Here is a 26338-nt window from a genome sequence, read left to right as displayed (position 1 = left end):
CCACGAGACAGCCCGATACTGCGGGGAAAAGGCGGCGCTGCTTCGTCTTCTCTGTCGCTGCTTACCATATTTTCCGCTCTACTACACGCACTGATCACCGAGTAGCACTTGGCTGCCAGCAGATATTCTGAATGAAAATATGGTACACGGGAATCGTCTTTTTACCACGCCACCTATCACGGACACCGTAGTTTTGCAATACAACAGCCACGAGACATCTAACGGCCGCATGAACAGCGATAACATCATGGCGGAAGTGAAAACTGAAAGTTGTCATCGATGTCTTATATTAGCCGGCGCTTAAAAAAAAAGAAAAAAAAGGAGAGGTTTGTGACATGTCTCCTAACGGCGTGCAGGAACGCTTGCACTAGTATTCTGAGCATAATCGGTTGCGCCTGGTTAGGCTGTCATTGTATTTCCACACGAATCAAAAGATGGAACTGCCATTTCACCTTTAGGCGCAGGTCCTGGCTCAGGCAAAAAGCCGATTTGGCGCAGTAGCAAACACTTTTGCTGCAGGGTCTAACGCGCGTGTGCTTACCATATACCACGCAAGCCTTAACCGATATAGTGGATATGTTTCGGAGACAGATTTGCGCGAGGCCTATAGCCTGCGAGCGCGGTCAGAAAACTACGTGCGAGACGGTACAGCGGCAATGCATCGTACGTCCGTCTGAGAAAAATGAAGACGAAGCGGACGACTCCAGCGGGCCCATAGAGTTTCTCAATATATAGTGAGAAACTCTGTGGACGGGACTCTGATTCATTATATGATGATGATGATGATCATGGTGGGGGTGGTGTGCTCTTCAGTTCGGTTCAGTTTATTTTCTTTAAGGACCCCCGATTTCAGGGGTCAATTTCAGGGTGTTGATTATGATGTCAGTTTTGCTAGCTGCGAAGCATCAATGGAAGGAGGTTTGCGCTCTTTTGCATGCTTTGGCGCAAGCTCGACGCACTTTTCCGCTAAAATGCCGTTTTGGCGCAGGATGGCGCAAATGACCGATCTCGGCATAGTTTGGCGCAATTGGCACAGCTGTTCCACCACTGCAAGACGTAACCAGTACGTTATATGGAGAAAGGGGAAACTGTCATCCACCCAATTGTAGCACGAATTTACATAGGAAGCCCATACGGGTTTCTCTTAAAGAAAGCTTCGTAGTTGAGAAAAAGATCTGTCCTGGTCCGGATATCGAACCCGGGAACAACGCCTTTCCGAAGCGGTCGCTTTACCATATGAGCCAACAAGGAAGCTAGCATAACGCAGCGCGAGGATGAATTAATCGACAACTCGAAGCACAGGGACACTCAATATGGCAAATTAGTTCTGCACAATCCCGCAAGATGGAGGAAATGTCGTGAAATGAAGAATTGTCATCCACCCAACTTTAGCACGAAGCTACAATTTCGGTGGATGACCACTTGCGCCTATATGAACCTTATTCTACCTTGTGGACTTCTGCAGAACTGATTTGCCATATTCAGTACATTATCTCGGCTATCGAAGTGTACTTATTAATCCGGAGTTAATCAAATTGCAAGAACTAGTATCTGGGGGATAGCTATATAGGAACAGTAGATACCTAATCAGTGTATAGCTATCGGCAAGCATATGTTTTAGAGCTGCATATATAACGCCTGCTGAAGTAATCAAAATGAGTCAGTACAATTAATTGTATTTAACACATCTTCACGTCAGCATCAACACGTCGAACATTTGTTGGCATCACTTGGAAAAGGAACATGCGGCTTTGCGCTGATTTAGACAGATTTGTCAGTAAAAGGGATAACTGTAGTATCCCCTAGATACAGTCAATAGGATGAGCATACAATCCGAGATAATTGTAAAACTTTGACTCGATCTGTTCAGACGTGTTTCGACGGTAGCTATTTAGCATGACATGACTGTATGGTGTAATGCGTGCACTGCTTAAGCTGCACGCACAGGAATACTGACACGTAAAATCGAAGGTCTGTGTCCCTATAAATATTTTCTAACATGCCTATAACTTCGCTTACAGCGTCGATTACAACTTGACCACAGTACTGGCTCCCCTTCTGGAGATGTGCGACATCTCGAGAAGGGGAGATATGCCTGTGAGGGTTTACCGCGACTAAGAATATTCGCGTGAGCTAAGCGATTGTCCGAGGGCAACTCGTTAGACACCTTCATCTTTAGCCACTGAAATGAATGCAATGACAAGAAGTTTAGCTCTGCCGCCGCTTGCTTTCAGAGAGCCTGTAGTACCCACGAATCGTAACGCATTAAATGAAGCACAAGCGCCCCCCCCCCCCCCTTTCGGCTCAATTCGAATTGAATATTTCAAGTGTATCCGCGTTGCTTGCATACATTTCTTTCGCACAGTGCGGCCACAACTAGTTTCATATCTTTTCCTCTTCTCGTTCATCTAGGTGACAACCCACAGTCACGATTTTGCATAATGACTCGTATGGTACCATTCAGTGAAATCTGAAACTATAGTGTCGCCATTAGTAGAAACGTCCTTTCTACGGAATATTTAGCAGATGCTCCCATACGCGACGCCTAACACCGAGCTACGGTGTTACATACACAGACACAGCTCCACTTGTCACAGACACAAACAACTGGAACTTGTCTCTATTTATTGTCTATTTATTTATTGTCATACTCTCAGGGCCCTGGGGCATTACTGTGGGTTATCTGTGGCTTATCCGCCTAAGACCGGAAGGAAGGTCAGAGCCATAAGCACTTTTCAAGCAGCCTCTTATTACCCAATGATACTTCTTCAACGTGATAAGCCTATGGTTTGTCTAAATGCTATAGTTATGATAAATGCAGCACCTCCTTCAGTGGAGAAAGTAACTATCTCGCCATAGTGTCGTAAAAACCGATTTTCTTTGCCCAAATACGGAGATGAAGATCGCAAGGTGGGATAGTATAGGATAGGAATAAACTTGATTTGTCCAACGGTTATTGGCTGTTGGTGCCCGGGGGCTAGGCTGCCAGAGGTCCATCGCCTGAGGAAAATCTTCCAAAATCCTCGGCAATGACCCTGGCCACTGCCGAGTCGCAAGGTGGTACGACGTCTTGTTGATATACGTCCTGGATTTTCATGTCATCTCGTGGTATCTGAAACGCACTTTGCAGGTGGCTTTTCATTATTTGTGACGACAGAAGTGTTTAGATCAAGTTCGTGTTGATTTTCACGAAAGCTGACAAAACATATGATGAAGCCATTGACATTTGGTTCCACATGCATCTAGCTTCGTATCCCGGATGACTATTCTACGTTTACGTATTCGCTTCCGAGTAAACTTATAATGTAGAGGATATCGCGCGTAAGTCTAGCCTAAGTGACGTGATCGCCACGAGCACTACGAGAGAGGCCACATTTCGAATCTGGACGTGTGCTATGCCCACGCGCTTCGTATACACGCTTGAACGCGTTGGCAGACCGGATAGCGATTCGCTGATAGCGGTCGACAAGTGACACACAGGTCACTCGAACGTCGCATACATTGAACGCATTAAATGCTATCAGATTTGCAGACCTAAACACGTGTACAAACAACAAATGCACAGCCGTGCGGAAGTTTGCGCAATTTGGTTGAGGGACACAAATACATTGCGCTGGAGGGTACAGAAAAATAACCAGTGTGGTACAAGAAACCGCAAGGTTTAAGCGCTCATTACCCCACTATACGGATTTTTCATGTATCTCGTAAGATCTACATGTCTGCAAGCGTTCGCTGAAAGCAATATTCCCGAAACTGATAAAGTATCCAGTTTAAGGTAATAAATCAACTCACAGGGTATGAAAGGCGCCAAAGTGGAAAATCGGGAAGGGGGGAGGAGACGGAGGAGCTTTGTAGCAGTTTCGGCCACCTATTGTTATTTTATGTGAGCCCAAAGCGCGGTGCACGAGCATATTTGCATTAAGCTCGCACTAGAATGCGGTCACCGCGGTTGGCAATCGAACCGGCGACCTCGTGCTCAGCGAGAGAAGGCAATAACCAACAAGGCGCAGCGGAGGGTGTTTCCCGAGGGTGTGATCGATCTGAAGTTTTGCGCCTGCCTTTGTAAAGCGCGTGCTCAAGGGGGAGAGCCAGTTGAACGGAGAGAAACGCGGTACTGGGACGCGAGCTGGGACTCGCATCGCTTGTTGCCCGCCCGAGCCGTCGTCGTCCATCGTGGCCGGCCGAAGATCGAATGCCCGACCGAGGGGAAAAGCCGGCGTAAAGGGCCCCGCCGGTGTGCGCCTGCTTCCCCATGGCCGGGAGGAATTCACGATCGTCGCGGGTGGATGACGCCCCCCATATTTCTGAAGGACGCCTCAGCCGCGGCGACTCTCTCCGAATCTCGGCCCTTCCGGATGCGGCGCTGCATTCATTGCGCGAGGTGTGACACATCGCCTCGCGTGCGAGGCACGGACGGAAAGATGCCTGTTTCTCCGTGGTCTAAAGTCTTCTTCTCAGCGTCCAATTCTATTCCGCGGAGACAGAGCCTCGCAAGAAATGCAATGACAGGGACACTTCAACGTTCCTCCCGACAGTCTGCTGACAGCTGTGTTCCGATTTGTTTTTTTTTTTACGCTGGATCGCGGTTTATTTGTATGGTTTCTTTTTTACATACTCCACTCTGCCATTTCTCCAATCTTCAGTTTATCGGTCGGCTCAGATCACCCTCGTAGGCGTTCTGACACTTTATCACAGTTCCTTCCCATTTCAGCCTGAATATTCTTTTTTATATATATTGCGCAAACTTTAGTATCCAGGGAGTGTTACAAAGAGTTGAAGGGGGGGTCATCAATTATTTACTTATTTAACCTCTAGGTAAAAAAAAAAAGAAAGGACATTACAGAGGGGATCGGTCACAGATAAAAAGCTTAAGCACAAAACAATGTCATTCCTGCTTACACTTTAACTGTTAGAATAAGAACGCAAACGAAAATTGAGTAATATAGCAATTTATAATATTGGGTCAAAACAAAGGGAAACAAACCATGGTACAGTAATTGATACATTAGGCGCAGGATGACTCACAACATTGCCGTTATTGCACTTATAAACAACTCATAGTCTTGAATTTCAACAGTTTGGGAGGGACGACAATTTGGCTCATAAGAAATACAAGACAGTCAACAGCACCGTTTATACATCAAACAAAGCACTAGAAATTACTAGTCTTGTTTAAAAATGCTAGCAAACAACAATATAAAGCATGTATCATAACAAAATGCGGTTTGTAATTGGAGCAATGAAGTTGTAACGATGCCGGCGCAATGCGCAAGGAGTTGATCAAAGTTAGAACGACGATTTGTGTCAAGGGCCACTGGTCATTTGTCACACAAGTTAGAAATACCCATTGCAGTCCTAGCTGCTAATGTGGATGTTGTGTGTCAGTGGCACTATTTGTTTATCCTCTTGTTCGTTATATTTATAAGTCAGTTGAAACGAATAATTTCTCCCTTAGCCGTACCGTCGTTAATACCACGCTCAATAAGATGTCAAAGATGCATGCTTGTATAATCACCGTTTTCCAGCTTCTTCCAATGACAGCGGATAGTGCAACCACCAGCACCAGACGCGCATTTTCAGCGAGCGCTTAAAATAATGCGGCCGAGCAAGAGCAAGCATTCTGGCGGCTTATTTTTCTCCTCCAGCGTACATATAAACGCTCGGCGTCGCTGTTTAGGCGATTAATGCCCAAACTGGTAATCGTTTCTTTCTCGGAGCGTGGACACAATGCAGGCGTCATTGTGCGAGCTGGCGCGAACTGAAGCTCGAATAAATGCAACGCTAGCGAAAGATTCTATAGCGTGGAAGGACGGGCACCGCGTGAGCCACGAAAAGATGCTGGAAAAAAAAAGAAACTCACATTTGCTGCACTTTTCGTAGATATCTAGAGATGCTTTGTGGTCGGAATCTAGAAGTTTCCCCTTCGTTCTCTCGCATTTCTTTCTTTCTTTATTTTTTTTTTTTGTCTCGGGCTCTTCGTTCTTTCATCGAAGACTCGAGCAGAAAGAAGAACGGCCCGAGCGAAGCACATGTGTAATGCCGGGACGCGACACTCCGGCGGGATGATGCATGTGCGCCCGCTTTCAGAGCACGTGTCGCCTTGAAGAGGCGTCAACCAGGCCGCGATGCACAACAGCGTGCAGGCGGCTGGAAAGCTAGGGCGCCGCCGCTTGACAAATGAGTCGCGGGCCACGATGCCGGGCGAGGACACAACGCCGCAGAAACCGTTCGCGGGACCGCACGGTTCGACGCCCGACGACGCCTACACAGGCGTCTTTTCGTCGCTCCTAACTTTTCAAAACAGAGCCGCGAGTTGGTGAGAAAAACCAGCACGGTGCTACCAATAGGTGTGCAGGGAAACAAAGAATAATAAGAAGTTCGCAAGTTCACGATCTCCTTTTCTTAAAAGGTGCGTACCAATTTTGCATCCATCGCTGGTGCTCCAGTGTTTTCTCTCTCCCCTCTGATGCAGTCGAGACGACGAAAAGCGAAAGATTGTAAATTGAATGAAAACTGGAGTTAGCCCAGGCATAGGTTCGCTGTTGTTATGGAAATATTGAAGTTGGAGGGTGAAAGGTGAGGCGCCGTGAACGAGCACAGGGTAGGCAGGAAGACATACACGAAGGGTTATTGAACACCGTTGCTTTCAAGGAGCAAAGGCTTGTAGCGCATTTCCTACACGCTCTCGGTGCTGCGTCGACTGGCATCAGAGTGTCGATTTTAACGCCATGTAATAAAAACGCGAATTTCGGGGTGCAAACCATGCGGTGTCCCCATTATATCTATAGCGGTCAAATATACGTGGGATGTGCATCTACGCAAAGGCGAGGTCATCGGGCGGCGCAAAGCGAACACAAAATTCTCAAACGCAGGATTTGTGTCTTACAAAGATACAAGACAGGAAAGAGGCCGGTTCCTTACAGCGGAGCTTTCTTTGCCTCTTCCTTCTGCTTTGCGGGTGCTGTCTTGCGAGTAGATAACAAGGAGCTTTAGAAATTTCGCACCTAAGAAGCTTTGCGTACCCAAAGCCCCACGATTTGCTTGCGTTCTTCTGTATAAAAGACATGTTTTTTTGTCGCAAGTTAAAACACACACAAAAGGAAGACACAACACCGGCGGCAAGCACCAACTAGGCCAAATTTTAGCAAGACTAACTTTTAGCGAGCACCAACTACGCTAACAAGCAGTTCTGTTCTTCTGTATATATTTTTAACATTTTTTATGGTTTGTGTCTCGTAACTTTGGGTGCCACAAACAACGTGGGTCACTGGGGATGTTCAACTGGGCATGCGCCACTGGCTACGTGCCCATCGGACAATGCCGCAGAATGGGCATGTGCCTAAATACATACAAAACAACAGCAAAGAAGTGAGGTAGTAGGCAACTGGATATTGGAGACGCCAGCAACGGAGAAGTGAATAAGTCGGCAAAATTGAAGCAGTCGACTACTAAGAAGTGCGCAAATGTACACTCCATAGCTAGTGTCTCAACAAAAACAAAAATAAATCTTACGTTTTGCGCGCTAAAATGCCCAAAATCATGATATGATCAGGTGGCCGTTGAGGGATTCCGGATTAATTTTGACGACCTCGGATCCTTTAACGCGCACCTAAATCTAAGTACAGGCGCGTCCTTGCTTTTCGCCCCAATCTAAATGTCGCGGCAGGAAATCGAGCCCGTGGCCTCGTGCTCAGCGGCGTCTAAATCGCAACTCCAGGCGACGACTGTCTCGATGTCATGGAAGCCAATCTCGAAGACCGCGCATTTTTTTTTTCTACTGAAAGCGCCCGAAGCATTTCTTTCGGCGTTACGTTTCCATAACTTTTGCGTTAACATCGGCGCAACATCAGAGAAAGCTTCTCTTAACACCGATTTCCAAGTAAACTTGATCAATGTTTTCGATCAATCCACATAAACGCGGTATCCATCGATTTCTTTAACTTCGCATTTTCCATTCTATATTCGTCCTTTATTGGTCCAGACATTGCTCGCACGCCACCGCGCCGCGGTTATCACGGAGCTCGGCCTCTCGGCGTGATAAGAAAAGAATGGAAAATAAAGTGGACCGTTACGGGCCGATTTGATTTTTTATTCTTTATTAGCCGTTGTGCCGAATGGCTGATCTCAGCGCTGACGGTCCGGGCAACGACGAAAACTAACAATAACGTAAATTGGAATAACTCGTTATATGACCGCGCAGCGTGATGTGCGCAGGCGTCGGTGCATCATCGCGCAACAGATGATGGAACGGAAAGGGATAAATGCAGCGTTTGAAAAAGAAAGCGTGGATCGAAAATCAAATGCCAGGTTGTCGGTGCGCGACCTCACGTTGGTTGCGTTGAGAGGAAAAAGTGGTGTTGGGTAGGCCCTGCAGTGGCGTAAAACAACGCTGTCTATTGAAATAACGGGTGCCAAGAAAAGAGAAACAATTGAGCGACGGCGGATGATTAGATGAGGCGTTTAGACTAGAAACGATGGGCTCGCTTGACGCAGCACATCGGTAAGTCGAGATAGCTGAGAGAAGTCGTTCGTACTTTGCAGCGGTATTAAAATAACTGGATGATGATCAGCATCGATCGCTTCGGATGTGTATTTCATGAGCGGCGGTGTGTTCAAATTTTCAATTGTTCATATATCGCGGATATTTAGCGCGTGCTTCTCCTGTCTCTACTGCAGGATACCTCGTCCTACACGACCTTCTCATGCCGATACCGTATCTGTTTTGCGGACGAGTTAGCTTTAATCCGTTTTACTGTGCTTTTACTGTTGCTAAGTGACATAGGTTTATTACCGATTATTCTAGGATATAGCCGTCTCTTTGGTTACCTATTTTCACATGGTTTCGTCACAGCTATTACTGCGTGTTGCGTTACCAGACGTAGATTAGCCTAAGGCAAGTTTCAAATTATCTTCACAGCTTTCAGTGCGCAAGTGGTTCCAAATGTTATCAGTTTCTCCGGATAAAGTAACTGGAAATTGAGCTTCGGCCTGCGTATTTTTTAAAAAAATTTCGCTATATTCTATCGCTTAAGCTTCCGCTGCAGTTTGGGAGCGATGAGACGTGTCAAATAGCCATGTGTGGTACTGTATTGGTGATAGTGGTTTAAGTGAGTTTAGCGTAGCCATATATTCCGTCAGTTTCCACTTCTCAGCGCCTCTTCAATGTCAGTGAATGACGTCGTCAAATGCTCAACGAACCAGTGTCACTTAGAAACCCAATGAAGAGACGCGTCACATTCTGCGGCTCATGACAGGCTCTTCAGGGCCTGGTTTCTATGAGCTCATTTACCCCTAGTTGGTGTAAAATGTAGGGGAAACAATAATCGCTGCGATAAGTAGCTCCACTGTAATGTACGGGCGGAGACAAAATTTTGCTGCATGCCTTCTGACGAAGTAAGCGCCCGGTATTGCCTATTGGCAGGCACACGAGCGCGAAAGGATGCTCATGCGCAATAACATGCCTCCGCAAACGCTCGCAGATCCAGAAAAAAAAAACGTTCCCCGCTTTACCGCTTCACAGCACCTAGCTACTCTAGTCACACAACCGAACGAATATTCAAGTTTGTTTAAGAACATATTCAAGATTGGTATTCCCTTGAACGCCACTGTGCACAATTAAATTGCGGCCCTACAAGTGGGCAAATTCGAGCTAAACTTTATTTTCGTTTACGAGGCTTGAAACGTGCATACAATTAAGAAACCGTGATGTTACAAGAACATCTCGATACCCATTGGCCACATCTGCTTAGCGCGTTAAAACTTCAATAGCCCATGCGCTATACCCAGGTGCCAGTTTGCGATGCCAGGCGCGTCGCCCGATGCTCATGTCACATAACCGCGCACGCTTTCTTAATTAGTAAGGCAGCGCACTCACCGTTTTGAAACGAATGGGCGAGGGCAACGCACAATCGTCGATGCAGTCAGGACGTGTCACCCGCCCCTAGTTCCCGGTGGCGAAGAAGTGCAGAGCCACGGCCGAATTCCGCCGTTGTCTGCCCCAGCTCGCTCAGCAGCTCTACAACAGTGAAGGCGACGTCCTCCTCGCGGCCGAATCAGTTCCAGCCGCTCAGTCGCTGGTCATCGTAACTCTCGAGCGGATTTGCGCAGTCGCAGAACAGCGCCCGCGCCATGGCGGCGCTATCGCATCGAGATAACACCGCAGAGCATAACACGAACTTTGTCAGTCGCACAGTTTATCAGCACGGTGGGTGCATTAGCGCCTTAGCTGCTTCGTCATGTGCATGGCCGTACACTCTTAAGCAAAATTGCAGCCTTAGGGTCGTATCTTGCCATGCAAAAATAATCGTCATCTGTCTTTTCCGCATTTCCTTTCCGTAACGCTGCGAGCCCGGTACCTCCAAGTCACGAACAGCACGCGCGTTATCAGCATGACAGAGCATTCTCGACAAGAAAGTAGCGAGCGCAGCGTTTTCAAAAAAGGAAACGCAAGCAAGACACATAACGATTATTGTTGTGTGGCAAGGTACGATCCCAAGGCTGTAATTTTGCTTAAGAGCGTACGGAGTAGCACGACCTAGGAACCGAGGTACGCGCTAATTGGCTCAGCCTTCACGAGTCCATCACTCTTAAAAAAGTTTGCACTCTTCAAAGCGTATCTTGTCCCTCAACGATAATCGTCATGTGCCCTCTACAAACGGTTGCACGCTTTGGGGTGTATACATAGGCGTATATTCGCCACACAACAATTATCGTCATCTGTCTTGAGCGCATTGCCTTTCTTTCACGCTGCGAGCCCGGTACTAGGCCACGAACGGCATGTGCGTTATTAGCCTGACATATATAGCATTCGCGACAGGAAAGTAGCCAGCGCAGATTTTTCAAGAAAGGGAAAGGAAACACAAGCAAAGCAGTTGGCGATTATCGTTGTGGGGTAAGCCCCAAAGGGTGCAAGCTTGTTAAAGAGCGATCGACGACAGCGATGAAAAAACTTGAACCTTTTAAGCTTTGTCCCCCAATACACGTCATCTAGCTTTAACACGCTTTAACTGCCCTCCGCGTTCCTGTGAGAAACGCTACGTTCTTGACTTGGGGGGGGGGTGTGCTATTTTGCAAGTTGTAGAGTTCCGCCATATTGGCAAATTTGGTAATACCGCCATTGCCAAAATTCGACAACATGGCGGAACATTACCATGTCCAGAATAGTGCCCTTGGAAGTACCGGGCGAGCACCACCAATGAAAGGAAAGGCATGCACGCGAGATTGTTGACGATTATTGTTTGGCGACAAGATAAACCCAAAAGTGCAAACATGTTTCTTACAGTGCTAACGCTGCAAACCCCGTACTTTCAAGACAGGAACGGAGTGCATGCGCAGGTCATGCGTGACAACGCTCCTGACAGGAAAGTAGCGAGCGCGATCAAGCGTTGAATAAAGGAACTGTGTGCAAGGTTGGTGACCCTAATCCCAGAGGGTGCAAATATTTCTTACTGTGTAGGTACCATTCCTGACGACGCTTTCCCCGTCCCAATTTGCACGTCTGGGATTAATGTGCACACTAATCCTACAGGATACATGCTCTCCAGCAAATGGGCGAGGTGCTGAGAGAACGGATGCGGATCTCACGTGAACTCCGTGTGATCTCACAAGGAGATCTCCTGCTTGCACCCAATGTGGTTCGCAGTATTCAACAAATAAATAAAATAAAAGAGTTTTCCTTCTTCACATTATCATGGACACGAGCAAAGAAAGTGTTCCGTATCTCCTGGCCTGTTGCGCAAGAACTAAAGCGGAGAGAGGCAGAGCGAGTCCTTATCCGATAAAGTAAGGACACCTCATTAAAAAAAAAAAACCACCTTGTCACGCAGGGCTCATGTGGCGGCCTCCAAGGCGACCGCAAGTGTGCGCGGTAGTTTTTCGGGCACAAGTTCGCCATCAGTTGAGGAAAGCCGGTGTATTTTTGTACGGCTCGCGTTTATCGATCCGTAGGAAGTGCAGACAGATTTACATGCATTTTGCAGTATAAACCTGTTGGCGATATAAAGTTCCTCAAATTAATTTTGACTAGTCCGGCGGAAGATAGTGCTTGCTTCATTTCCTCATCCCGTGCTGTTTCCTTCTCTGTTTAGACAAGCGGCAGTGAAACGTATTTGTTATTAATTTTCTCGGTACCCTTCTCCGTGCTTCCTATGCGGATCGCGTAACTTACTGCGTAAACACATTACTCTGTTTTACCGCCATGTTTACCCATTCAGAAGGGTTTCCCGAAGAAGGAAGCATTCTGAAGAGTTTACGGCGAACGTACAAATCCTCTACCGATATCTCAGCTCGATAGATAGCGCCGTTTTCACTTCCGACGAGCCCCGTCTTAAGAAATGCGGAATGCGAAAGCGAAGGCCCCTCCATAAACATTTTCTTGGTCCGCGAACGCTTCCAATAATAATGGACCGCCCTCGCAGATATACGACCGCGCAATAGCCGTGCAAATTCGGAATGTTTATTAAGCGGCTCGGCGATTCCTCCGAATTCGCGTCAGTTTGATCTTTGCACAGAGACAGGGCAGATGGTTATTCGTGCGCATGGTGGAACGCTCCTCACGATGGCGTGCTGCGGCATGGAACCTTGTTTTGAGGCTAAACTTTGTCGGGGCCAAGGCGTGAAGCGAACCACGTTGCTTCTCCATATCATAAAGCGGTGCCAAAAGAGCCGGCTTTACGTCGAGGTTGGCATTACTAGGTCATTGCGCGTACCGTCTGAGCACACTGCGTATGCAAGATCCGAACAATGGCATGGCCCTGGTTTATGAAATCGTTGAGACCAGTCGGATCGACAAGTGTGTGAATTTATTTATTTATTTATTTATTTATTTATTTATTTATTTATTTATTTATTTTGATGGTATTCCAAATGTTAGCAACTACCGCCACCGTGAGGTCTCTCCTTGACTGCTGTAAGGATTGGGTCGGGCATGAAATAGGTGGTAGCTGGCCCACGCCGTCGTTCGACTCATCCACGCTAAGGACGTTGTTGAAGGGAGGGCCTTGTTCTCATCGAGAACGAGGAATATGACATTTATTTACAATATCTACATGAAGGGTGGAGAACGTTACATTTCATCATTAGCATCCCTTATGAAAATATGAGATGAGTTTCACATGAAAGTCTGACGAGTTTTGACATCACAGCCATTAGACTTTCTGACGAGTTTCTTTGGAATTTTCTGACGTATTCCTAATGTCATTCTATAACATATTGGCCACCGTCTTTCTGTAGAACTCTTGACGAGTGCTTTTCTTGTGAGCATGAAATGTCTTCCTAATGTGCGCTCCAAAGCAGTTTTCTTGTGACTTTCTCACGTCTTCCTAGCGAATCTCTAATGAGCTTATACATTAGACTGCCGGTGCTCGTATTACTCCTATAACAAAATTGGCCACCACGTGTGGTAACATTTTCTCATGTGTCCCAATGGCAGTCAGACCTTATTTAAATATGTTACCTGTGCGTGACTATCTTTGGTGCTATATATATGCAGCCTGTATGCATGTATGTCCAGTGAAGATGCAGCACTTCTGACATGTACATGGGCCCTACATATGCTGCATGTTAGACATTACTCAACGAAAGAAATTTAACAAAAACATTTATTGGGCATATCAATGCTTCCTTAAATGCAGAAGGAGGTTAAATGAAAGGAAAACACAGTATCAGCCTGGTTACGGATCTGATATCTCCCTTTCATTTAATCTCGCTACTTATCACTGAGGAGAGGCTGTTCTTGAGGTGGAGTGTCGTCATCTTGAAGTAAGTGCATGTGTACCCTGCATGGTAGAAAGGACAGATAATTAACAAAACTTGGCAATCAACCACAGAAATACACGCTGTATCACTTGCTGCAGAACGGTCTGGAGACGTTATAGCTAGTTCTGCGAAAAATTTATGTGGTGTCGGTTCACACAAAGTTGAGGAACCACTGTGTGGCCTTTGGGTGCAGCAGTAACTACAGTAAGCAGAAATTGCTCTTGGCTGAACAAATGTGCAACATGGATCAGCTGTGGCGTGTGTACATGTCGTGAACTACTTCAGCTATATCGGTTTCCACTTGACAAAGGACAGCAGTGTCTGTGGATTGCTAGCGTGAATGAGAAATTCTCACTAATTACTTGAAATGGAAATGAGCGTAGGAGTGTTTGTGTATGGGCAACCCAATGCATCCCAGAGACATCCAAGTGCCAGTCGTTATAGAATATTTGCATCAGCTACGGGCACAGTTCTCATACATTCCAAGCCTACTATGTCATGCATGTGTTGGCCTCCTGAATGATGGCATATATCCCATTCAAGAAATACACCACACCATGTCTGGGGTTTTTTATCATTTACACCCGAGCACTGCTTTCAGAGGGAGGGCACAAGTTGAAAAACAAATGCGTAGAAGCATGACAAACAAGCTTGCATAAAAATAATTTAATAAATAAGCATGGTGGTTGCTATGCCACGTCATTAGAGAGTATTCCTCTTTGTCATGCAATCATAACGAGCGTCGACTGACACACGTCCCATTTTTGGGTGTGGTATTCTTCACTGATTTTGTTGTATCAGTCGGTTGCCATAGGCGAACAAAACAGATAAACAAGCTAAATCCAGTGCACAGCTTGTCGTGTCAATGCATGGTCAAATAAGACGAGCACACTGGTCCTTTGAGTGAATTATGGTGCTCTCCTAGGCGCATGCTGAGGCACCGGCTAGTCAGCGTGCCCGATGTACATTGGACCAAATATGCACGTGATCAAAAGAGTAGCCTACATTAACCCTGAAAGATACGAGACAAATTTTGGGTATTTTTAACTAAGCAAGCCTCCAATGCCTGGGTGCCTTTGTCAATTCACTTGTGGACTGCAATGCACGTATATTTTCAGCAAAAATAAATTAGGCAGCATATGCACAACAGTCATGTTGTATGGTCTCCCTTCCCTCGCTGCGCAAATTTTGTCCTGAAAAGTTACATGAAGTGATTGAATTGAAAATTGAATCGAGAAATGCAAGGAGGCAAGCGAGGCTTGCTTGGTTAAAGGTAGCACCAAATTTGCCCAGTGCGTGTCAGAGGCACTGCGCTGTATTCCTTTCACATGTGGTCAAATGTACATAGCGCAGACTGGCTGGTGCCTAAATATGTACCTGTGAGATCACCATATTTCATTCAAAAGACCACTATGCTCGTCCGACTTGGCCACACATATCTGCAATGGGGCTTCAGGCCAGATTAGGATTGTTTATCTGTTTTCACCCATGGCTGAAAATTGGCAAGAGAAATCAGTCAGGCGCACCACATAAATAACAATAAGTGTGAGCCAGCCCCCATTATCAATGCATGAAGAAAGGCATCCTTTGTAGATTACAAGGGATAGAAATTAGTCTGTGCCTATTTACTTCTTTTTATGCAGACACCATTTACCATGATTTTATGCCTTTGAATTATAACTTCTGCCATCCCTCTCAAATTAACTGGTGCACAACACAAGTGCACATCCAGTGCTATTTTTGTTAGTCCTTCCAACAACTTAAACAGTCAGTTGTTAGCCAAGGTCATGTTGCATAGTCTCCCTTCTCTCACTGCGTAAATTTTGTCCTGAAATGTTACATGAACTGATTGGTAAATTCAAATGGACACTACAAGTTTCGCCGAGTGGACACAGCTGGTTCTCAGAAATGCACAAAAACAGTGATGGGTATCTGTTGGCATCCTGTAGTGTGTGCAAACTAGCTGTGACATTGCTGCAGTAAACACACTCACAACTGCTACAATGCCTACCAGCATGAATAAGGGCAGCTTGCAAAGAAAAGAATACGAAGAAAGTGAGAGAAAAAATAGAAAGCTTACCAGAAAACACCTCACTACTTAAGTAACTGCGGCACAATGAATACTGGCCTTCCTATTTCATTTCAAGAAATTCTAGTTCATCAAATGTGTATTTGCCAGTGACAGTTATTCTGAGAACAAGACAGACATGATTGTAAATATCAATGTTAAACAATGGTAGGCACACTGCGTGCTTAGACCTGTGACATATATGACACACTACACTTCGAATTCTTACATGGACAAAAACAGCACATGTGTGTATCATAAGCAGAAAGGAAAACAGGGAAATATGGGCTACAGCATAAGAAACAGTTCCAAACAAATAAAACCAAGATAAAAAGAAACATACTGTGTAATAGGCAAAAATAAAATGGACTTGCAGCAAAGCAATTGATGCGAGAAAAATACTAAACGTCAGGACATGCGAAGTGTAGTTTTAACAGAACAAGATAATGTGTGCATAATATCTACAAACACAAATAAGCAGCAAGTGGAATGATGTTGCAGAAATATTTAGCCTATTTAGCAAGATGCATTAAGTAATATGTCGATACACTTATCCACTAATGATACCGAGATCCTACTTTTGTGAACACGTACACTTAAAGCATACCTGACATATCCATCCAGATTACACGCCGTGTTGCTGCAGCCATGGCCACGGGTTATGTGGACACTGTTGTGGGTCACGGCTTCACCACTACAAAGAGAATTCTGTGTTAACTTATAGCTGTGGCACAGTAAGACTATCACATAGTGAACACATGCAAGGAGCATGTAAAAACAGTCATGAAAACAATGCCTGCACTGGTGCAGGGTGGCAACAGAGCACAAAGTCAAAGTTACTGATGAATGTCACGATAACAGGGACCCCTTCAACAAGGCAAAATTTCACACGCAGGAGCAGCAGCGCATTACATGAATGTTTGTTTACATAACGATTCTAGAGTTTCTTTCATAACTTTAAGTAACTATCCCTTGTAATGTTTACTTACGTCGAAGTTATGGCAACACCCCTTCAAAACAAACCTGTACTAGTGGCACGCTGTGATTGCTTACATTTTTTTCCCCCAATACTGCTCGTAAATCGAAAACCTTGTAAGCAGAGATTATCTACAACGTCGAATCATTTATAAGCGAGGAAACGTCATAGCAGTAAGAATCGGTCAAGAGGTAGATGAGTCGTTATCATGCGACTTCAGCAGAAAAACGGGAGCTCACGCACAAGCGCGCATGATGAACACGATTATTTCTGAACGTAATCTTTCTCATCAGAAGAAAACGCTTATCAAGATTTTCAATTCTGCATTATGGCAATTAATTCGCGCAACTAAACTCTGACACCCAGCAAGCATCGGCATAGGTTTCACTGTTGTCGTGGGAGTTCTCTTTCCTACGTTCGCAAGGCACCCTATGCCCACACGAGAAGCACGCACAACACGTGTGTAGTTAGCAAGCACGGTTACTCACCTTTTGAACGGCCCGACGCGGTCGAAAAGCGCCCTCCAAGTTGCCAGTGCTTCGATGCTACTCCCAGCAGACATACCGGTGCATAGTGGACGAGCAGTGGCACGCTAACAACACGCATTATTTCTTCGCGACGTCCACCCAACTTTCCACGACAACCAGAGACAAAGGGAACGCACTCGACAGCATGAACATCGTTGGTCCACATTTCGCTGGCGCGCCACGCACACGGCGAGTTTGCAGCGAGACATAAGCTGTCTGTGGCGCTTATGCGCACGCGAACTAAGTCACATTTGGTTACAGCAAACACAAAAACACACGATCTAACAAGCACATCGTTGCAGCTCGCACACCCGACCGACTCGAAAACAGAGCGACAGACTGATTGGATTGGATTGGATAGGAAACGGGACGGTAGGTGGCGCCACGAACAGGTCGGTTGGGGCCAGCCAATGTCTCGGCTAGCGTCATCTGAGGATTTGTGCGGCTGCCTAATTGCGCATAGCTGTTGCAAGACAAAGAGAACCAAAGATAAGTCTATATTGTAAGCTATAGCTTGGCATAGAAAGAAATTCTATAACGCATTTTCAATTTGAATCGCTTCGGCTATCTGCAGCCAGCAAAAGCATGGCCTTCGAGATCTAAAAATGTTAACCCTATAGAAAGCCGTTGCGGTGACGCTATTCGAACGATTTTCACTTCAGTTACCTCTCATAAAAACCGTGAATTACGCATTTCGCTGCTCCCCGTGCTACCTGCGCCGTCACTTCAATTTAAATAACTTCCTGCTGTCGTTCACATCAACTATATAGCCTCAGACATCGTTGACGCGATCTCCGAGCGACACATGTGCAGTGTGCGATGTTTTAGTGCCCGTTGCAACAGTGTCAGTCGGAAATCATCAAATCTGCTCGTGTGGCGCAGCTTACACCCCTGTCGTCCGTATCTTGCTTTCGTGTTGGCGTGTTTAACGTGCGCGGGTTGCACTCCTGTCGCTCGTGCCTTCTGTGTTGATCGTGCTACCCACGAAGATTCCTCGAAAAACCCACATGTCTCGGCAGCGTGCATTTGTCCTATGTGGTATATGCCAGAAGTGTGCGCTGGCGTACGATGTGCGTGCAACCAAGTACTACAGTGCGTTCCAGCAAATAGACGCTGCCGCTTACGCGCAGTTTCTTTTTCTTTTCTTTTTTTCCCCGTCGTGGTTGCTCAGTGGCTATGGTGGTGTTGGGCTGCTGAGCTCGAGGTCGCGGGATCGAATCCCGGCTTCGGCGGCCGCATTTCAATGGGGGCGAAATGCGAAAACACCCGTGTACTTGGATTTAGGTGCACGTTAAGAACCCCAGGTGGTCGAAATTTCCGGAGTCCTCCACTACGGCGTGCCTCATAATCAGAAAGTGGTTTTGGCACGTAAAACCCCATAATTTTTTACGCGCAGTTTTCCATGTCATGATCATGTCAATCTGCAGAATTGTCGGTTTGCCACTTAAAGACTAGTAACACATCCGAGTAATCAAACTGCCCAGAACAAGGCATACGCTATAGTTTGGCACTGTTTACCAAATGTGATAACGGAGTAACACAATCTAACAGTGCTCTTTAAAAAGGAAAGAAAATGACGTCGTTGTTTTGTGCCTAGCCCTGATATATCGGAAGCGTTTCCAGAGTACTCGGCGCTCACGCTGTGTTATATCGTTTTCTTCATTTTTGTCTCTTAGTCTGCCCCCAACGATGAATCAAAACCACTCCCAGCAAAGGCCAAGGGTCCGAGTGTCTTAATCAACTGTATCCTAATTAACGGTACCTTACTTACCATCGTCTTCATTAACACCAATGGTCATGAGTTCGACTCCCACCAATAGTCATGGGTTCGAGTGCTTTCATCAACTATATCTTAATTAGCTGTACATTAATTAGCATCGCCTTCATTAACGACAACGTTCGTGGGCACAACTCCTACACAAGATCATGGGTTCGAGTGTTTTCATTAACAATATATTAATTAAATATGCCTTAATTAAGATAAACTTTACCAACTAAGGCCGTGGGATCGATCGAGTGCCTTAGGTGACTATATTAATTAACAGTACCTTAATTAACATCGCCTTCATTAACAACAAAGGTCGTGGGTTCGATTCCCACCCAAGGTACTGGGTGCGAGTGACTTGACTGTTATATCTTAATTAACAGTGCATTAATTAGCACCATCATCATTAACAAAAGTAGTGGGTTCGAGTGCCTCAAATAACTGTATCTTAACTGTGCTCAATTAACACCGCCTTCATTAACACCGAATATCGTGGGTTCGAGTGTCTTAATTGACTATATATTAATTAACATTACCTCAATTAATATCGCCTTCATTAACAACAATGTTCGTGGGTTCGATTCCCACACAAGGTAATGAGTTCGAGTGACTTAATTCCTAGGTCGTAATTAACTGCGCCTTAATTAGCATCGTCATCATTAACAAAGGTCGTGGGTTCGAGTGCCTCAAATAACTGTATCTTAACTACGCCTTAATTAACAGCGCCTTCATTAACACCAAAGGTCGTGGGTACGAGTGTCTTAATTAACGACATAATAATCAGGTGCACATTAATTAACATATTAATTAACATGCTTCGACTTCCACTAAGGGTGGTACGTGCGTTCAAGTGCATTAATTAACTATATCTTCAATAACTGTCTTAATTAACGGTATCTTAATCAACACCAAAGGTCGTGGGTTCGTAGCCTTAATTACAGCCAAGGGTAGTGGGTTTAACTCCCATGAAAGGTTGAGAGTTTGTAACCTCTTTGTACATCGAGTGCTCAGGCCGACAATGCCGGATTTTCCGGCTCATGAGCCATAATGCTATCGCATTACAAAGAATTTTTCACGACTTGGCATCGTACACATTCATACGTGATGTACTTTGACATTAGCAATAACACAAAAAAGCTGTATACTCCTCTCATCAGAAATCTTAAGGTGCATTGTCATTTGAGTCTCTGATGTACTTGTGATGCCAAAAAACATTAGACGATGCATTTCTTATGCATGTCTGATGTCACCTTAGGAACACATCACGTCCTCTACAGAAACTCATGGTTCATTTTCATAAGGGATGACTGAAAAATAAAGCACACCGACGAGCCGACAACGGCTGCTTAAATACCCTCTGTCCTCCCCAGATCCCTAGATGAGGGAGAACTGCCATTCAACCTTCGACCAATGGGAGCGTCGAAAGTCATCGTAGTCGACCCGCCTTTGAGGGGGAGGGTTCACACACTCACTTCCGCACTTTGGTTTCACTGAACACACCGAGGTGAGAGGATTCTCGTAGACAAGGGCCTTGACCCAAGCAGGCGCCTCTTGATCCCAGAGCTGACATCGCAGCTAGCCGCAGCGTCTGTCCATTGACTTTGACGACTTCTGGGGCCCGTGAGAAAGCACCGCAAGACACCCTGTTCCGGGAGTTCTCTTGCTCCAAGCAGACCGTGAAGGCGACAGCGAATCAACTAACAATACTCGGTCCGCCGAACGTGGCTAGACATGCCGACGTCGTTGTCGCCATGTTATCGGGCTGTCGAGGAGGCACATTGTCGTCTTTACAAAGCGAGTCGTCGTAGCGGTCTGGGAAGGGTTCGGAGGTCGCTTCTCCGAAGATCGGCAGCCCCCGCAGGCCGATCGTAACACTGCGTAGACGTTAAAACACGAGCAGAAGAATTTAGATTTCAGTGCCGCAGAACGCGCTGTTGACTGTAACCTAAAATTCCAACAGCATATCACTCATATCAAAAATACGTTATCATATCGAATACCCACTCTCATTAGGGTACGATACTTCTTTTCACATCCTGTACTTTGTTCACTCTACTTCGCATTCATCCACACTCACATTAATTACTGCACACTCTCATGGGATAACACGTATACTACTCATCTAAAACTGCTACAGACTGTCCACATTTAGGCAGACATAACCATAACGTCAAGTCCGGATATCGCAAATACTAAACAATTAATAAAAGTAAATAACATTCTGGATGTAGCAGCCCTTGTTAATTATAACCTAGCCACCTTCCTTTTCGAACTATTAAACAATCAAATTTCGTTGTCGTTAATTCCCAAATCATCTCTAATGAACACCGACTCAACACAGTTAGCGCTAAATACCAACGCCATCATACCCAAGGTTGACAGTAATTACTGCAAACACTTCTCACTTCGCCGCCATCTCATTATAGAATGCATTACCATCTGTCATTAAACTACAGAAAGCTCGCAGATTTAATCAAAAATCGAAATTTTTTTGTTACGCGATACGTATGTGTCGCAATGTAATTCGTTTTCTTGTATCTACTATTCTAGTCTACTGCATATGTTTGTTAAATTTTTGTTTTCTTTCATCTGTTCGTGCAATAGGTTTTACATTATAATACGGTTACCGCCTATATATGGATGTGATCTATTTTCTCGTTCTTTCCGTATTTTCATCTCATTATGTATTTTGTAATAGCATTTTTCGCTTATCACTGTTGATGTCTATGTAAATTTTGTATGTTTACCAGGTACAGGAGGTCCCAATTGAATCTGACTATGGAACTTGCAGAGGCTAGAAACATACCCGTTACGGAAAAAGTGGCAACTCGCTTAGAAAGACTGCCTTTAAGAGCAATAAAGGTTGGGCTGGACGTTGGCGCACTTATCTGTCCCCATCTGAGCCGCTCCGTCTCTTTCCGGGTCGGTGGGGCCGTGTGGGCGAGTTTTCTTCGCAGCCTGCTACATTCACCCGAGAAATAATTTAGGAGAATAATCGATACGCTTGAGCGGGGAGCAGGGGAGCAAGTACTTCCTTTTCTACGCTTTTCAAGACGCGTGTGTCTCGCAGGCGCTTGCGTTCATTGATTGCGAGGATCGTCCGTTTGCACGTGCGCGCGAGACACGGCCGTTACTCGGAGCCTTTCAGTTTTCCATTCCAGTGCAGCCGTCCTCGAAGCCCGCTACAGATTATTGGTCCAAACGGCACATTTTGTGTAGTGTAAGACCTTACACAAATCGAGGATGCAAATTGAAAGAAATGTGAAAAGCCAAGGCACGCAAACTGTGCACGTGTGTAGCCGGCGCTTCGTAATGTCCGCGTTGCTGCCTGCTTCGGACGCTTGTCAAATGCTGAGGCAGTTACCAACTGCTCGCCAAAATCTGTGCACAAAGCCAGCTGGCCGACCTTGATTCCTTGTCTACATGTGCGTGCATTGTATGCGTTCGCGCGCGGTAGTTTACATACGGATTATTTTAAGCGCCACCTAACTACACGTTATCTAGGTGTTATACTGTGAAGGCCGTACCGTGAAAATTCAATATAAGGTACAGTCTAAGATCACCAGAATATATATATATATATATATATATATATATATATATATATATATATATATATATATATATGTATGTATATATATGTATGTATCAGCTTCGCCTACGCATGATTTTTAAATTAAATTGGGGTATTTCGTTCTTTATTTATTTCTTTTTCCTTCTCTATAAATTCGGGCTGTACTGATTATGAAGCACGCCATAGTGAAAGATTCCGGATTAATTTTGACCAGCAGGGCTTCTTTAACGTGCATCTAAATTTAAGTAAACGAGCCTTTTTTTTTACATTTCACCCCCCCTCCCCCATTGGAATGACGTCACCGCGGGGATAGTAGCGCTACGCAAAGCCACCGGGCTACCGCGGCGGGCCGCCTGCGCGTAATGTTGATAATACTTCGAAGCGAAAGTTACCTCGTTGTGTTTATCTACGCTGCGACCGGAGTTCGTTCACCGTCCATTCTGCTATCCATCGATTTCTGCCACCGCGTGCAGGTCTGCCCTAACTCTGCCTGCCGTGCAGTCCTGCGTACTTGGCAAATGCGCAAACGCCAATGTCCTCAAGATCGAAGCCGTACAGGCGCCGTCAGCAATCCGCTGGCATAGCGAGGCTCCATTGGATTAGCTCGCTCAATGCCAAATCGATCTCGAAGCAAACTTTCACTTCTTTATTCAAGTCACACGGAAAAATGAGAAGCGCTCTGATTAGGCTGCTGTTAAGCCGACTTAGCTGACTTGTCGAAATTATTGATGCGAAAGCATCAAATGGGCCATTGAGCGAAAAAAACCGTTGCCTGCAGCAGCGAAACGGCACCTAAATCCTCGCTGGTTGCGACGCTACGTCACGAACATGCCTCGACGGAGCAGAGCTGCCGAAACGGAACATTAGCGCGCAAGGTGTTGCGTGAAGGGAGAGGGCTCTCGGAAGCCGGCGCGGTCCGCATCTCTCTCTGTCAGCGGCCCCCACCAGACTTAGCTGCTGCAAGCGCCTACCAGCCTTGGTGGCCGCTCCCTTATACTTCATCTGCGGTGTACCTGCGTAGACGGGCACGTTTCGCGCCTGCCGAGGTTGCGGCCGCCGACGATGTAGCTGCTCCAGACTCCATAAGGGCACACCACAATGGACCAGAACCTTCCCGATCCACACAATTGCAGGCATCGCGTTTAGTTGTAAAAAAAAAATATCAATTGGACATTATTGCTTTCGCATTCGCAGCTCATAGGAAGTGCTTAGGTGTCCTCGTATCTATTTTTTTAACGCGAAGCATTTCTTGGCGGACATTTGCCATTTTGGCAGTATCTATCAAGCCGTCTACGTCTTGGTGCTCTCATTATCGTTCCGTTAATTTGGTAGTCTCCCTACACACTGCTTCGCATAGCACCGATTCCCACAGGGCGTGGCCGGGATCCGCCGCGCTTTTTTTTATGCGAAGCATATTACGAGAGCTCAACCCAGCTCCTCAGGCGCGGCGGTGTCGCCATGAAACCACGTGACACCGTGACGTCACGACAAAGGAGAAGTGGCTTTGGCTCAACTCTTGCAAGACGGGCTGGGTGGGAATCGAACCAGGGTCTCCGGAGTGTGGGACGGAGACGCTACCACTGAGCCACGAGTACGATGCTTCAAAGCGGTACAAAAGCGCCTCTAGTGAATGCGGTGTTGCCTTAGAAACGAGCTGTTTCTAAGGCGTGCGTCTCTTGCTCAGGCGCACATTTCGTTGCCGCGCCGAACGCTGCTTTGCTCGACGCTCACCGCGTCCAATGCGGGGCGCGTAGTCGCTGCCCTGTAGCCCATTGTCTTACACCCCTTAGCGGGTCGACGGGAACGCTGTCGCGTTCCACTCTTGAAGGCGAAGCAGTAATGCATGAGTTGTTTCTTCGTCTAGCCGAACCAAATATAGCCAAGCAACAGCAGTTCACCAGGCTAAACAGTGGTTCAACAACTAAAATAAAGGCTAGTATGCTTCGCATCCTGGGCTTAACCTTACCTAAGCCACAGCCATTTTTTATTCACTGTTTTAGTTTAGGAGGCAACTTTTTTTTTTTCTAGAATTAAGTCTGGGACGACGAAAAGAAAGGTTTTCAAACGTATATTATACATGATTTCAGCTCCTAATGCGAGGCATCTGACACCCACCGCGGGTGCTTAGCAAGGCTATGGTGCTGCGCTGCTAAGCACAAGGTCGCGGGATAATCCCGGCCGAGGCGACCGCATTTCGATGGGGGCGAAATGCAAAACCGCCCGCCTCCCGTACATTGGGGGCACGTTTAAGAAACCGAGGTGGTCAAAATTAATCCGGGGTCCCCTACTGCGACGTGCCTCATAATCAAATCGCGGTTTTGGCATGTGAAACCCCGGAATCAACGCAAAGCGTCTGCCAAAATGCCGCAAACCGCACCCATTAGCGCGTTTGAAGCGGACAAAATTTACTGTTTTAGTTTCGCAGTTTTTAGTTTCACAGGCACTATAGTGCTGTAGAAGTCGGGTTACTCTTGCTCTGTCACTTCCTATCGTTGTGACTACCAAACAAACGAATCCCCTTCGGATCCGCTCACTATTCTCACTCACTGAATAAGCATTGCGCGTTCACTGTTCCGCCCTAAATTAAATTAAATTATGGGGTTTAACGTGCCAAAACCACTTTCTGATTATGAGGCACGCCGTTGTGGAGGACTCCGGAAATTTCGACCACCTAGGGTTCTGTAACGTGCACCTAAATCTAAGTACACGGGTGTTTTCGCATTTCTGATTGCGTTTTATGATTGCTAGCTTTTGGCTCATGCCGTACACAGCGAGCTTTTTAGCATACGAGATAAGTTTGTCGGCGAAGCTGTGGTTTCAGCGGTTCCGTTTCGGGGCTCACGACCACCAGCTGCAGAAGACACGTATTCCTCGAGAAATATTATCGCATTACGCAAGTCACCCTGCAGTGTCATGTAACTGAAGAGACATGCAAGATCATTTGCTTAAACCGAATTTCGCTGATGAAAGCTGGAAAATGTATAGCAGCGTAATAAACCCAGATTCGCTGCCTTTCATTGAACACGAAGGGAAACGTAAGCCCGCAACAACTGTGTGACGTCGCGCAAGTTCATTTAACTTACTCAATACGTCAGCAGCCGCTGAGTGGTGTTTAATCTCAACAACCTTGCATCTTTCTTTTTGTAGTAGCAGACACTGACAGGAGCGCTTTCTGCGGCATCTCGGAGGGCGGCGCGAGCCATTGCGACATGTTTCCTGGGCAATACCCAAAAGACATTCTTAACCGTCGAAAAGAATTCGCTATAAGTTACCTGCTCTTCTAAGTGAGAGAAAAAGAAAGGAAAAGGCAGGAACAATAACCGGGTCGTTCCTGGTTTGCCATCCTGCAGTGGGGGAGGGGAACGAGGGCTGAAAAGACGAACAAGTGATGCTCGTGCACGAGCACATAACAGCACTCCCCGCGCACACACCAAGGTACCGGTTCCTTTTTTTTTTTTACTTCAGTGAACGCTCTCAGTCGCCTTAAAGCGGCACGCAAATGTCTGAGATCCAAACTACACTTTTTACTAGTATAATTTAAGCCCATCTCACCGCATCTATGTTAAAGGTTTTGTTTAACAAATTCAGCGTATTTGGAGTTGCTTTCTAAAGATCTATAAGCAAAACTTTAAACCAAAACACTGCATGATTGTGCAATGCTAAGTGAGATCAG

At 46.1% G+C, this 26338-nt stretch overlaps 2 protein-coding genes and 1 long non-coding RNA gene across 3 annotated transcripts in view; 1 reads left to right on the top strand and 2 right to left on the bottom strand.

The window, feature by feature from the left end:
• The window catches only part of LOC135911143 (uncharacterized), a 147873-nt gene extending 137815 nt beyond the window's left edge, over positions 1–10058 (bottom strand). Inside the window, exon 1 of the mRNA XM_065443308.2 lies at positions 9875–10058. The gene's annotated coding sequence lies outside the window, so the exon portion shown is untranslated. The remainder of the gene's footprint in view (positions 1–9874) is intronic.
• The window catches only part of LOC135911083 (metalloprotease TIKI2-like), a 59731-nt gene that overhangs the window by 16113 nt on the left and 17280 nt on the right, over positions 1–26338 (top strand). The gene's annotated exons all lie outside the window — the stretch shown is intronic.
• Positions 13580–17649, bottom strand: LOC135911146 (uncharacterized). The gene is made up of 3 exons (XR_010567233.2): positions 17288–17649; positions 16431–16517; positions 13580–13775 (listed from the first exon to the last, which is right to left on the bottom strand). It is a non-coding gene; the product is annotated as an uncharacterized lncRNA (long non-coding RNA).

This window comes from Dermacentor albipictus, chromosome 9 (genome assembly GCF_038994185.2).
Source record: "Dermacentor albipictus isolate Rhodes 1998 colony chromosome 9, USDA_Dalb.pri_finalv2, whole genome shotgun sequence".
In the NCBI taxonomy this organism is placed as follows: domain Eukaryota; kingdom Metazoa; phylum Arthropoda; class Arachnida; order Ixodida; family Ixodidae; genus Dermacentor; species Dermacentor albipictus.
The sequence above is the reverse complement of the archived record's forward strand: the minus strand, read 5'-3'. Positions and strand labels throughout refer to the sequence as shown.